Source organism: Hyaena hyaena, unplaced genomic scaffold, assembly GCF_003009895.1.
Source record: "Hyaena hyaena isolate Hyena2069 unplaced genomic scaffold, ASM300989v1 scaffold_104, whole genome shotgun sequence".
Classification (NCBI taxonomy): domain Eukaryota; kingdom Metazoa; phylum Chordata; class Mammalia; order Carnivora; family Hyaenidae; genus Hyaena; species Hyaena hyaena.
In genome coordinates, this window is record NW_024080736.1 from 3,423,798 (window position 1) to 3,437,551 (window position 13,754).

The 13,754-nt window shown below is 35.9% G+C and overlaps 1 protein-coding gene and 1 non-coding gene across 6 annotated transcripts in view; both read right to left on the reverse strand.

The window, feature by feature from the left end:
* TANC2 (tetratricopeptide repeat, ankyrin repeat and coiled-coil containing 2) overlaps positions 1–13,754 on the reverse strand; it is a 374,283-nt gene that overhangs the window by 258,335 nt on the left and 102,194 nt on the right. The window lies entirely within an intron of this gene.
* LOC120234239 lies at positions 4,084–4,187 on the reverse strand. Its single transcript, XR_005529035.1, has one exon. It is a non-coding gene; the product is annotated as a U6 spliceosomal RNA (small nuclear RNA).

Sequence of the window (13,754 nt, forward strand, 5' to 3'; positions counted from 1 at the left end):
TTGAATTTGGTAAACCAAGCCCATCTTTACTCTTCTCAGCTAAATACTGTGCTAGTATAAATAAGATTAGATTTTATGAATTAAAATTTTGAAGTTGGTTGCCTTTAATTGTCCTTTGGAAACTTTAAATATGCCACCCTAATAGAAGGCATGGGAGAGGTGTTAAAACTGCACAAAATACAATACAATACTTTTATTATTCAAGTATAAACTCAGGTCCGTTTTACTGGCCAGAACTGTATACTTAAATGAGAACAAAGGCAGACATGAACTGGAAGGTATGAGTGGAATTTTTTTTTTTTAATACAAAAGGAAGGACCAAGAACATAAGCTAGATTTATTTATTATCCAAAGGTAGGTAGGTAGGTAGGCAGGCAGGTAGGTAGGTAGGTAGGAAGGAAGGTGTATGTATTTTGAGAGAGAGAGAGAGAAAAAGAATCCCAAGCAGACTCCACACTGTCAGCCCGGGGCCTGATGCAGGGCTCTAACTCAAGTACTAGGAGATCATGACCTGAGCCAAGATCAAGAGTTGGCCGCTTAACCAACTGAGCCACCCAGGTGCCCCTAAAATAGAAGACTGAGATTCAGGGAAGGAAAGTGACTTTCCCCAAATCACACCACAATCCTAAAATTCAAATGGTCTGTTTTCAAAAATCTCTACTGTTATCTTCTATAACAAAGAAATCATTTTTAAAAAAATATTTTTAAATTTATTTTTGAGAAAAAAAGAGATGGAGAACAAGCAGGGAAGGGACAAAGAGAGAGGGTGACACAGAATTCGAGGCAGGCTCCAAGCTCTGAGCTGTCAGCACAGAGCCTGACACAGGGCTCAAACTCGTAAACCACAAGATCATGACCTGAGCCGAAGTCAGTTGTTTCACGGACTGAGCCACCCAGGGGCCCTTATAACAAAGAAATCATTAAGATGGTGGTAGTGGGGACTTCTGGGGAAAGAGACCAGAAGCAGACAGAAATCAATTCCGAGGCTACTGCAAAAATCCAGAAGAAGAATGAACATTTGGACTAAGGGAACAGTGGAGATGGTGAGCAGCAGTCAGATTCTGGATATATCTTGAAGGTACAGCAGAGACAATCTATTGTCATTAGATGAAAAATAAATAAATAATCAGGGTAATTCCAGTATTTTGGACCCAAACAACGAATCTGCAATTTACTGAGATGATAGGAAAGACTGTAAGAGAATAAGTCTGGGGTAACGGGAGTATGTGGAGCTCAGTTCTGGACATACTAAGCTTGAGATGCATGTTACACAAATAAGCAGACATGAACATGAACATACATATGCCATCAGTACATAAGCCATTTTTAAACTGTATGACATCTCCACAAAAGGGACTGTGGGGGGGGGGGAGGCAGGGAGAGACAGAGACAGAAAGAGAGAGAGAAGTCAAAAGACTAAAGCTTGGGGCTCCAACATGCAGAAGCTTGGTGGTATGAGGAAAAACACCAGACAATAAGAAGTAGTAACCAGAGAACAGAAACAAAATTAGAAGAATACAGAAGTAACGAAAGAGTTTCATGGAAGGGAAAAGATCAAATGTTCATAGGTCAAATAATATGAAACTGAGAACTGATCACTAAATTTAGTGACTGTAGATGATTTAACATGGTTCCTGTGGAGTGGTAGGGATGAAACCTGATGGGATTAAGCTCAAAAGAGATTAGAAAGAGTTTCTGGAAAAGATCTTCTCTCTCCCTAGATATGTAAGACAACACATGGCGACCCTGGCTATTCTGGCTGCCAATGGGGAATAAACCATAGGATAAAGTTAATACTATGAAAATTAGGATAGAGAGATGGAAGACACCAACTTCCTTACTAACACTGGATTACTGAAAAAAATTATCCTATTTCTGGGCTACAACTCTATAAACCAGTAAATCCTCATCATCAATCATATAAACCAGAGGTAAGTAAACTAGCACATAAGCCAAATCTAGCCTGCTACCTATTTTTGGACAGCCAGTGAACTAAGTAAGAATAGTTTTTACAGTTTTAAATCACTGAAAGTTAAAAGAGTAATATTTTGTGACATAAAATGTATATTAAATTCAAATTTGAGTGTCCATAAATAAAGTTTTATTAGCACGCTGTCATGATCACTCGCTTACATATAGTTGATGTCTGCTTTTATACCACAATGACAGAGTTAGGTAGTTGCAACTATCTGGCCTACAACACCTGACATATTTACTATCAAGATCTTTACAGAAAAAGTTAGCTAACCCCTGGTTCAAGCAATTCTGAGACAAATATTCTACCCCTTGTAACTGTAACATCCTAAATAATACATGCAGCGCCAAACTACTTGATGATATTCAAAGAGGAAATGCATACTTAAAATGCAGTTGCTTTTACTTGACAATATAAGGAAATTGTATCCAATACATTTTAACAGGGATTAGTGTCAAGCAGAACTAAGCTGGACTCAATCTTTGAACTACTTAGGAATATTCATTAACTTCCATGAACCTCAATTTCTTTATATATGAAGCTGATATTAGAAATACCGATGGGGGTGTAGTGAAAAACAAAAGTAGTAATACATATAAACACAGCATGGTACCTGGCACTAAGTAAACACTTAGGAAGAAATGAAAACTGGAATTTTTTTTTTGATGACTGTAATCTTCGTTTATCATCATCGTATCAGTAACAACATCCTTTCCACAAAAGATAGCTTGAATATCATTTCCTTATCTTCTCTATTAGATTTTGGGATGCCTCTCATTAAGAATTAATTGTTCCCTCTTCTGTGCTTCTATAGCACATTACACATATCTGTCTTACAGCGCTGCCACACTGCATAATGATTAATTATTTATATGACTATCTTTGGACTATAAAAAGTTCAAAGTGTGTCTTTGAAAGCCTTTTTCATCTTGGTATTTTCATTGCCAACTTGGAATCTGGTATGGCGTGGGTATTCTCAAAAAAAAATTGTTGAACTAATTTTGTCAAGGGCCAGCTCTAAAATTAATGCATCCATAAAACCAAATCATGTTCAAGTAAAAAATAAATGGTTTGATACAATTTAAGAAGTTCAGTGTTTTCCTTTTCTTATCCAACTATTACTCTAAAAAGAAGAGTGGCATTATCCTAAAGCACTAAGACCTTATCTTCCATATCAATCTCTGTGATCTTAAATTATCAATTAGAATTTTCATAAGTAAGCTCAGAGCTACCTAAAATTGATTTAGTTCTTTAGAAAATATCTGTAGTGGCTTGTCTGAAGAAAAAAGGAAGCATACTATACCAACTAAAAAGTATTTATTAACATAATGCCATCAATACTATAACTAGTACTTTTCACAAGTGTTCATAGATCTAGCTTGTATAAATCTAAATAAAAAATTAACTTTCCTATGATGAATTATTAATTTATACTTGCCTAAGCTATCCAAAATAGCCTAAGATATCCTAGAAGGTCTGATCTGTAGCTCAAGAAAAGTTCTAAACACAGAATGTTTTGATTCTCATGATGAAGCTATACATCAATGATGAGGACTAATAAAAAGAAAACAAAGTAGACTTGCTAATTGTAAAAGGAGCAATCACCAGTAATAAAGTATTTTAAAAGTTGATGACTGTGCTTTCAAAGTACACAATGAATATACAAAATGTCACACCTAACACAGAATTAAATTAATGGAGCAACTAGTAAAAATAAAGGTATCTACAATTATATATTTTTCTTGTTTTTTATTAATGAACTTTTATTTTATTTTATTTATTTAATGTAATTTATTGTCAAATTGGCTAACAAACAGTGTGTAAAGTGTGCTCTAGTTTTTTGGGGTAGATTCCCATGGTTCATCACTTACATACAACACCCAGTGCTATTCCCAACAAGTGCCCTCCTCAGTGCCCAACACCCATTTCCCCCTCTCCCCCACCCCCCATCAACCCTCAATTTGTTCTCTGTATTTAAGAGTCTCTTATGGTTTTCCTCTCTCCCTCTCTGTTTGTAACTTTTTTTTTCCCTTCCCTTCCCCCACGGTCTTCTGTTAAGTTTCTCAAAATCCACATATGAGTGAAAACGTATGATATCTGTCCTTCTCAAAAATATGGAATGCTTCATGAATTTGCATGTCATCCTCGCTCAGGGCCCATACTAATCTCTGTATCACTCCAACTTTAGAATATGTGCTACTGAAGCAAGCACTAAAATTTTTATTTTAGAATGGTTTTAGATTTATAGAAAAGTTGCTGAAATAGTATAGGAGATCCCGTAAACCCTACACTTGGTTTCCCAGTTAGTCATTTGCCAAAGCTAATGAATCATATTGATACATTATTAACTAAAGTCCACACTTTATTGAGATTTCCTCAGTTTTTATTAAATATCTACTTTCCATTCCAAGATACCATATTACACTTAGTCATCGCATATTCTTAGGTTCCCTAGATTAGTTTCTCAGACTTTTTTGTTGGTAACCTTGCCAGTTTTGAGAAGTACGGGTCAGGAGATTAGTACAACACCCTCAGCTGGGGTTTGTCTGATGTGTTTCTCATGATCAGACCTGGGTTACAGGTTTGGGGGAAGAAGACCACAAAGGCAAATTGCTATCCTCATCATATAATTTCAAGAATGCACACTATCAATACATTCAAATTCACTAAACAGGTAAACACGCTGACATGCCCTACATCACTGAAAAAGAAAATCAAGTCCTAGCTTCTTCAGCTGTGCCAACATTAATGAAAATAGGCACTAACTATTCGATTCTTATTATGTGTCAGGCACTGTGCTAAATGTTTTACAAATTTATGTCATTCAGTCCTCAATACAACTTTATGATATGATTATCATTCTTCTTTTTGATAGATCGGGAAACAGGAGTTGAGATTTTCAGTAAATATGGCCACAGCTGGAGTTACTTAAGTGCAGGATCCAGGATCTCAAACTAGGCCTAATTCTAAAGCCTGTTCTCTCCTCCACCATTCTCCATCTATACACAAATATATCATGACATGTTACAGTTGGTAGGAGACCAAAAAAAGGATGAAAAAATTCCAAGGTGATTTTGAAATAATCTCTGATTTTAAACCTCTTCACCTCAAATTGGACACTCAGTATGGCACACTCAAATTCTTGAGTTTAACAGTTTGTTTTCTGCGTGGAATTTTTAGTAAGCATAGATATCTGAACAGATAAGCACATATTAGATTCAGAGAATGACAGAACTAGAAGGAATTTTCAGTTTATTTTTGTCAATTTATACTTTTTAAACATTTTGTGAGGTTGAAGCTTTGAATAAAAGAATCCAACATAGCAACTTAATAACAATTAAAATTATAACTGAATGTCAGGGCACCTGGGTGACTCAGTTAAGTGGATGACTTTGGCTCAGGTCATGATCTCATGGCTTCTGGGTTTGAGCCCCACATCAGGCTCTGTGCTGACAGCTCAGAGCCTGGGGCCTGCTTTGGGTTCTGTCTCTCCCTCTCTCTGCCCCTCCCCTGCTCACGCTCTGTCTCTCTGTCTCTCAGAAATAAATAAACGCTAAAAAAATTTTTTTAAATAAAAATAAAAAATCCTTATGCTCAATGAAATCAGATCAATGAAATCTGAATACTTAGAGTCAGATCCAAGCATGACAGGGTCTTTAAAACTCCCTGATGGCTGGACGTGCAGCCAAAGTTGAGAAGTGTTAGTAGAGATTGAGCAGAGCTATGAGACTGTGATGAACCGGATTCATATGCAAATTTCCAGTACTAATAGACCCTAAGGTAAGAAATACTAACCGTACAGAAGATATGATCTCTAAATTGAGGATGAAGTTTACATTCACAGGTGCACTCCCTGTTTATTATGGTTAGTTGGTTATTATTGGTTAGTATGGTTATTATTATGGTGAGTTGGGGAGTTGTGGACTAAACTGGGATAATATTGTATAACGTCAAGAAGGTTTTAACCTATAGTTAACTAGACTAATTTACTTTTTTGGACTGGACTTGAGAAGTTATACCACTGAGACAATGATGTCATCTAGATGAAAAGCTTCCTAGTAAGATTCTAAAAACTAGAATAGCCTCTGCTTTTTCACGTTAACCTGGTCTCAGGCAAGCCCCAGCTTCTAAAGTATGAGAAGGGATGTTCAGGAACAGTACAAGATTTTATTTATAAAAACAGGCAAGAATAAAATAACATGGTGCATTTAGAAAAGTCCAGAGTTTGACAGAACTAGAGCACAGAAAGTATAGGGAAGAGGCAGGATATGAAAACAGAAAGTTGGCAGAGGCATAATCAAAAAAGGCATAATCATTATTCACGAGTAGACTTCACCCTCTAAGTGTGGGGAAGAAAATGAAGGACACTGAGCAGGGGAGGAGCATAGCTGACCAGTGTTTTCAAAAGACAAATTTGGCAAGCATATATTAAGCTGGCACTATGGGGTCACAGGCTAAAGGCAAAGAGATCACTGCACTAAGCCCAAAAGAAAGGAAAGCCTGAATAAATGCACTAACACTGAGACTACAGAAGAAAGGGTAGGTTCGTGGAATATTTGGGGCTGAGAATCACAAAAAAACTTTGCATCCTTGTGAAAGAGATGTTTCTAATCACTACATCAGTTTTCCTTCCCGTTTCTTCCTCAAATCCACTCCTATCAGGCTTTTGCTCCCACAGCTCCAGCAAAGTCACATTTACCAAGGTCTCCTATAAAGCCCATCACTAAATCCAATGGTGAGTTTCCCTTCCTTCTTTCCTTCCTTCCTTCCATCCTTCCTTCCTCCCTCCCTCCTTCTTTTCCTTCCTTCCCTTATTATAACAATATTTGATGCAGTTAATCATTCTCTTTTCCTTCAAGTTTTCTCTTCACTTAACTTCCAGGACACCACCCTCTCCTACCTCAGTTGCTCCCTCTCCATCTCCCTGGTTTGTTCTTTCTCATCTCCCCAGTCTCTAAATGGTCTAGTACCCCAGGGCTCACTTTTCTAACCTGCACTCGTTGCTACATACCCTCCTTTGTTTATCTCAGACACACTCATGGCCTTATGTTTCATCTATCTGCTGACAGTTCCCAAATTTCTATGTCTAGCCTGAACCTTGTTCATGAATGAGCTCAGTGCTTTCAGAATTGCCTTCCCTACATCTCTTCTTTGAGTATCAAACAGGCATTTCAAAACTTAACACATCCTAGCATCCCTCCTCTCACAACCTTCCTCATCCTCTGTAAAAAGCAACTCCATTCTTTTAGTTGGAGTTAAAAACCCTGGAGTTATCCCTCACCCCTCTTCTTCTCTCACACTGCATATGACTCCAACAGTAAACCCTATCAGCTGCACCTTCATAATATATCCAAACAACTTCTCACCCTTTGCTTCTTCCACCCTGGTCTGAGCTACCTTTGTCTATAACCTGCTTTCTCTGCTTCTGCCCTGGCCCGGCTTCAATTTATTCTCAACACAGCAATCAGATGGTTCTGTTAAAACACAAATCACATCATGACATTCCTCTGATCAAAGATTCCCCATCTTAGTAAGAGTAAAGGTCAAAGTACTTAGATGAAGGCACTACATGATCCGGCCCCCATTACCTCACCAACTTCATCCCCAACTACTCCTACACTTCTGACTTCACTGAAGCATACTGGTCCCTGTTGTGCTTTACAACGCCAAAGATGTACTCACATCTCAAGGCATCTGCTTAGAATATTTCTCTCTCAAGCATCAGTATGGCTTGTTCTTTCATTTCCATTAGATAGGTATCTAAGTGTCCCCTCAGTGACTGTTTTCCCTCAGCACCCTCTCTAAAATCATACCCACTACAGATAACAGATTTACATAGACATACTTTTTTACAGGAGTTCATAGACAAGGAAACAGTATGTCTCTCTTCCCTGCTTCTTGCTTCTCCTTAGTAGTTATCACTAACATATTCTATATTTTACTTATTTACTTTAATTTTGGCCATCTTCTCTACTAGAATGTAAGTTCTATGAGGGCAAATAATTTTGTATCCACTGTTCTATCCCCCATGCCTAGAGCAACCACTGATATGCAGTATGTGCTCAAAAGATAGCTGTTAAATTAATTAATTTGCATGAGTGAAATAAGTGAAAGAAGGGAATTCTGGATGCCTTAGAATTCTTTTTTTTTAAATTTTTTTTTAATGTTTTATTTATTTATTTCTAGGAGAGACAGAGAGAGAGAGAGAGAGAGAGAGACAGAGAGAGAGAGAGAGAGAGAGAGACAGTATGAGCAGGGGAGGGTCAGAGAGAGAGTCACAGACTGAAACAGGCTCCAGGCTCTGAGCCCGATGCGGGGCTCGAACCCAAGAATCTAAGCAAAAGTCAGACGCTTAACCGACTAAGCCACCCAGGTGCCCCTGGATGCCTTAGAATTCTTGATTGGGAAGGAATGATTGTAATTATGTTAACCAAGATAGAGAACAGAAGATGGGGTAGTGGGAAGAAGAAATAGTAAGTCGCTTCAACCAAAAAGTTAATTTTCAATCTGATTTAATCTTAACCTCTATTCAGTGCCTCATCAATTCTAGATCTGGGATTGGAAAGAGGGAAACATGAACAGCTAGAAATGAAATTATTTAATCCCTTGATTTTTTTTTTTAAACCAAACAAGTAATTCTCCAATAGGAGCTCTGTAATGATTCCCAATTCTCAACACAAACGTTTATGTTTTACTTTTAAATACTTTATTCTACTAGGGAGCTCCTTATTCATTTATTTGTGTAAAAACTGGAAAGGTTCATCTACTAAGTAATAATTGCCTTTCTGAAATCTCTATTTGAATGTCTCATAGGTACTTCAAATTCAAAACATTCAATTTTTCAATTCATGAAATTCTCACCTTCCCCTCACCCCTTCAAACTTGATACTCTGTCAGAGCTCATCTCAATGATTTCATCTCAATGATTTTCCTTTCTAAATGTCCCTCGCCCAACCTGTCTTCAATTCCTATGGCCATTCTGAGTAATCATTTAGAAATGCAAATGTAATATTTTCCCATTTAATGTTTAAAATGTTAAAGTGATCCCCATTAGAATAGATATAAATTCTTAACATGATCTATAAGGATCTACTTTTCCAGCTTCCTTTCTAATTAGATCTCCTTTTGTTTTCCTAACATTGGCTTTCTTCCAGTTTCTGATCTCTACCCTCAGGATGTCTAGAGTAGAAACCTGAGAAACTACTATATACCTGGGGAGTCAGGATAAAGTGGTTTTCACCTCAAATTCCTGCCTTCATAGAAAATTTTTATTTTGTCATATGTTCATAATAAAATAAACTTTCATATTTATTCCTCTTACTCCCTAAAAAGATAGAATGATAGCTACCAGACTGAAAATCAAATCTTCCCCTCCCACATTTCACCCCCAAGAAAAGGCACATCTTTCTGTTCTGACTGATAAGGGTGTTTAAATGTATTGACACTCATTGAAAAACCAAAGTAATAAAAAGCCAATAAAAATATTATATAACTATGCCTCAACTTTTTTCACAATTAAATTAAACTTTATCACATATGCCTATATTATTTGTTATAATGAGGGCAATGAAAATAAAAATTCCAGATCAAAATATTTTACAGAAAAAATGTTTTTTAAAGGAAAAATCTTGGTATATGTAACATACAAAATTCAAAAACATTATTTCCTTCTCTAAACTTGTCACTAGTAAGGTCTTTACTAGAGTGTTACTATACTGTATTTTTCTCTTAAGTAACCAGAAAATGTAAATACAACAATGATTATGTGGTTGAATAAAAGCAATCATTAGGATCTAGTAGAATACAGAAATATTTAGGGGCACCTGGGTGGCTCAGATGGTTAAGTGTCCAACTCCCAGCTCAAGTCATGATCTCATGGTTCGTGGGTCACGAGCTGACTCAGAGCCTAGAGCTCACTTCAGATTCTATATCTCCCTCCCTCTCTCACTTTATCCCTCTGTCCCTCTCCCACTTATGCGCGCACGCTCTCTCTCTCCCTCAAAAATAAACATCAGAAAAAAAGAATACAGAAATGTTTAATTAAAATATAAGGAAGTAACTAGATAAATTGAATAAAGACTCACATGTAAATAAAGGAACCTCATGTGAGAAAATAGCATTATAAAGCACTGGAGAAAGGAAAGGCTATTCAACAAAATAATAAGGTACAAAAATTAACTTTTTTCATAGGAGAAAAAAATAACTAGATCCTCTTGTCATGCCATCATCTCATTACCAAAAACTTAAGGGCAAAAGGGAAAAAATCAAAATGCAATAAAAACCTGAAAAAACCCACAAAACTTCAACCATTTTAAAAACAATTTTCTGGGGCACCTGGGTGGCTCAGTCGGTTGGGCGTCTGACTTTGGCTCAGGTCATGATCTCACGGGTTAGTGGGTTCAAGCCCCGCATCGGGCTCTGTGCTGACAGCTAGCTCAGAGCCTGTTTCAGGTTCTGTATACCCCCACTCTCTCTGACGTTCCTTTGCTCATACTGTCTCCCTCTCACTCTCGCTCTTGCTCTCTCTCAGAAGTAATTAAAAATTAAAAATTAAAAAATAAAAGTGAAATGCAAATAATCTACATCCTGGCAATTCAACTTCTGGGTATAGCTCCTAGAAAAACTCTGAATATGTGTTTAAGGATATTCACTGCAGCATTATTTGTAATAACACAGAACAAAACAAATACTGAAATAAACTCAGATTTCTATTAGAGGGAAAAGAATAAAAGAAATGTGCTCATAAAATTGTACACTATACAACACATACAAGAAATAAACTGATATCCTATAGACCAACAAGAGCAATATAAGCCAGATGCAGAATTCTATAGAGAGAATGTTACCACTTAGTAAATTTTAGAATACATATAATACTAAACTAAATACTGTTCATGGGTACATTTGTATTAGGTTTTTCATCTCTGATAAAGGAGATTCAAATATTAACTTTTTTTTTTTTTACCAAATTCTAATCTGTATGTAGGAGTCTGAATTATCTATGTCTATGTGCATCTGTGTTAGGATATGGTTATAGCAATGAGAACTAGTAAAAAGACATACCATATTTTATTTTGAAAGTTATGGGAATTTACATTTATGAAAATTCATTACTGTAGCAAAATAAAGAATGGACTAAGGATACTAAGAATGGAGATGTAATAATTTAAGTGAGTAAAGAGGAAATCCTAAAATTAGGAAGTGAGAAGAGGACAAGAGTAGACAAAGTTGAGAAGCATTCAGAAGTTTCAGTCAACAGGACTTGATGGCAGGTTACATGCTGGCAGCCATTTTGTAAGTACAGAAAGCTTCACATATTTTCCAAGTGCTTCCTGAATACACTTGCTATGAGCTTTTAAATAGCTTTCAGAAATCACATATATATTAGCTGATGATGATAATGGGCCATCATCAGCTATAGCTAAGTGATAGAAAAGGATTTTAGAAAACAAAGTATCAGTTAAAGCAATTTTGAAAGAGATGCAGCAGAAAGATTTTCTCTGCTCTGCAGTTTCCATCAGATTATATGCAAAACATGTCCTCCTGAGGATTAAGGATACTGTTGAATATTAACACCTATGAGGAAGAGACAATAAAAGACTTCCGGACCATACAAGAACAAATCCCATACTTACTATATGACTTTGGACAAGTCATTTAACTTCTTTTTCTCTGCCTCTGTTTCTTCATCTGCTAAGTGAGTAAAATAAAGTACAGCTAATCCCTGACAACATGGAATTGAACTGTGTGGGCCCTTATACATGATTTTTATAAATGTATATTCTCTTCCTTATGCTCTTCTTAGTATTTTATTTTCTCTAGCTTACTTCATTGTAAGAATGTAGTACATAATACATATAACATGAAAACTAAGTGTTAATCAATTATGTTGTCTATAAGGCTCCAGTCAACAGTAGGTTGTTAGTAAGGCTACTTAAGTTTTTGGAGAGTCAAAAGTTATTTGTGGATTTTCAACAGTGCAGGAATCAACACTCCAAACCCTCAATTGTTCAAGGGTCAATTGTAATATAATTTATCCCACAGATTCTGAAAAGTAAATGAGTATAATTATGTATGTATTTAAGTGTGGGTGGTGTGTCTTTCTATGCACAAAGTGTTTGCTATCATTATTCTTCACCAGTTGGGGGCACCCACTAAGTGCTAGGGCATTGCATTAGGTGCTAGAGAAGTAAGATGACAAATTTATATCGTCTGCCCTCTTTGCAGTACATAGCCATCACACTGTGAGAGACAGACATGTGAGCTAATGTGCTGTCTTCAATCTAAGTAACTAAAATGCCCTGAAACTACTTCTCAATATATCTGAGCCTATCAACAATTTTGATGTCACTTAATCTTTCAACAATTGCTTAAAATCAACAGAAAAAAATCAACAGAAAATACAGAGAAAAATCCATATTAATATACAAATCTAGAGATTAAGTTACTTTCTCAACTCTATTTTCATTAGGTCTAAATTTTCCTGTTATTCTATTTCTTTTATCCTTCTCAAAGATTCTAATCTAAAAGATTCATTATTAAATAAAACTCCAAGAAACTTAACTCTGAATCCCCCCCCACTCTAAGAATGTATTTATTTTTTATTTCTTTTACCTGCAACCATCCTGTTAATCTGAAAGATTCATAAATAATACACTCAGAAACTACCTGGATCTTAGAATTACAAAGACAATCATGGTTAAATGAATATTGACGAGAGGTGTTTTTTATTGCTTTGCTGAAAATGATTTACTCTCTATTTACAGCATAAAATCTTTTTTTTTAAGCTATAATAAAGTATTTTTACATTTTCTTTAATAAAAAGACGTTTATTGTCGAAAACATCTACTACAACAGTCATTCCCTCATCAACTTACTTTGTAACAGTCTCCTTCAATAAAAGATATCTTAATTGCATCCAGCCCTCTATTGCAAATTTACAGTACTAATCCTTGCCAGCCATTTTGTTTTCAGCTTGTAACACTAGCAGCCAGCTGCCTTCAGCCTGACTCTATTAGCATATCGGATAATTTAGAAAGTAAGCACAGAAATGGAACCTAAAAGATATAGTTGGTTTTTATCAGAATATATCTATATGTTAGATATTACTCTTTAAATATGCTTTATGATGCTTCTCCATTTCCTTTCAATTTAATTAATTTTCTTAATTTAAATGCTCATTTCCTGCTCACAGTAATTTTTTCCTCCCCCAGATCCTATAAATGAGGTTGAGCTACTATTGTTTATATATAAAAATTTCAAATTTTAATAAAATAAACTGCACATGTATTTTCAATATTTTCTGTAAAAAGATTAACGGGTTGGATATTTAGTATTGTAATTTACAACTATATTCTAGCAGACCATCTAGCCAAGAATAACAAATACATAAAAGCTAACATATATTGTTCTCACATCTCAGGAGTGTTTCTAATCGCCAGTAGACAGCAAATAATTCTCCACCTGTTTTGACTTGCAATAGGCTGCTGTTTGAATGTCAGTAACAATGTGTCCTCACCAAGCATCACTGAAGTCTTAGATGACAAATCATCTAATACAATTTTAATAGGAGGGTGAAGGGTAGGGCCAAAGAGTTCCTATTAGTGGCCTGTTCTTCAGAACTCTTTACCATCACATCCTCCTTCCTTCCCCCAACAAGTCCCACTCATCTATATTTAATAAATATTCTGAAATCATATTCTTCACTAACCCACTCTATCACTTAAAGTAAAACCCTTTTTAGAGAGGCTCTTCTAGTTGATTAAATACTATTTAGAAA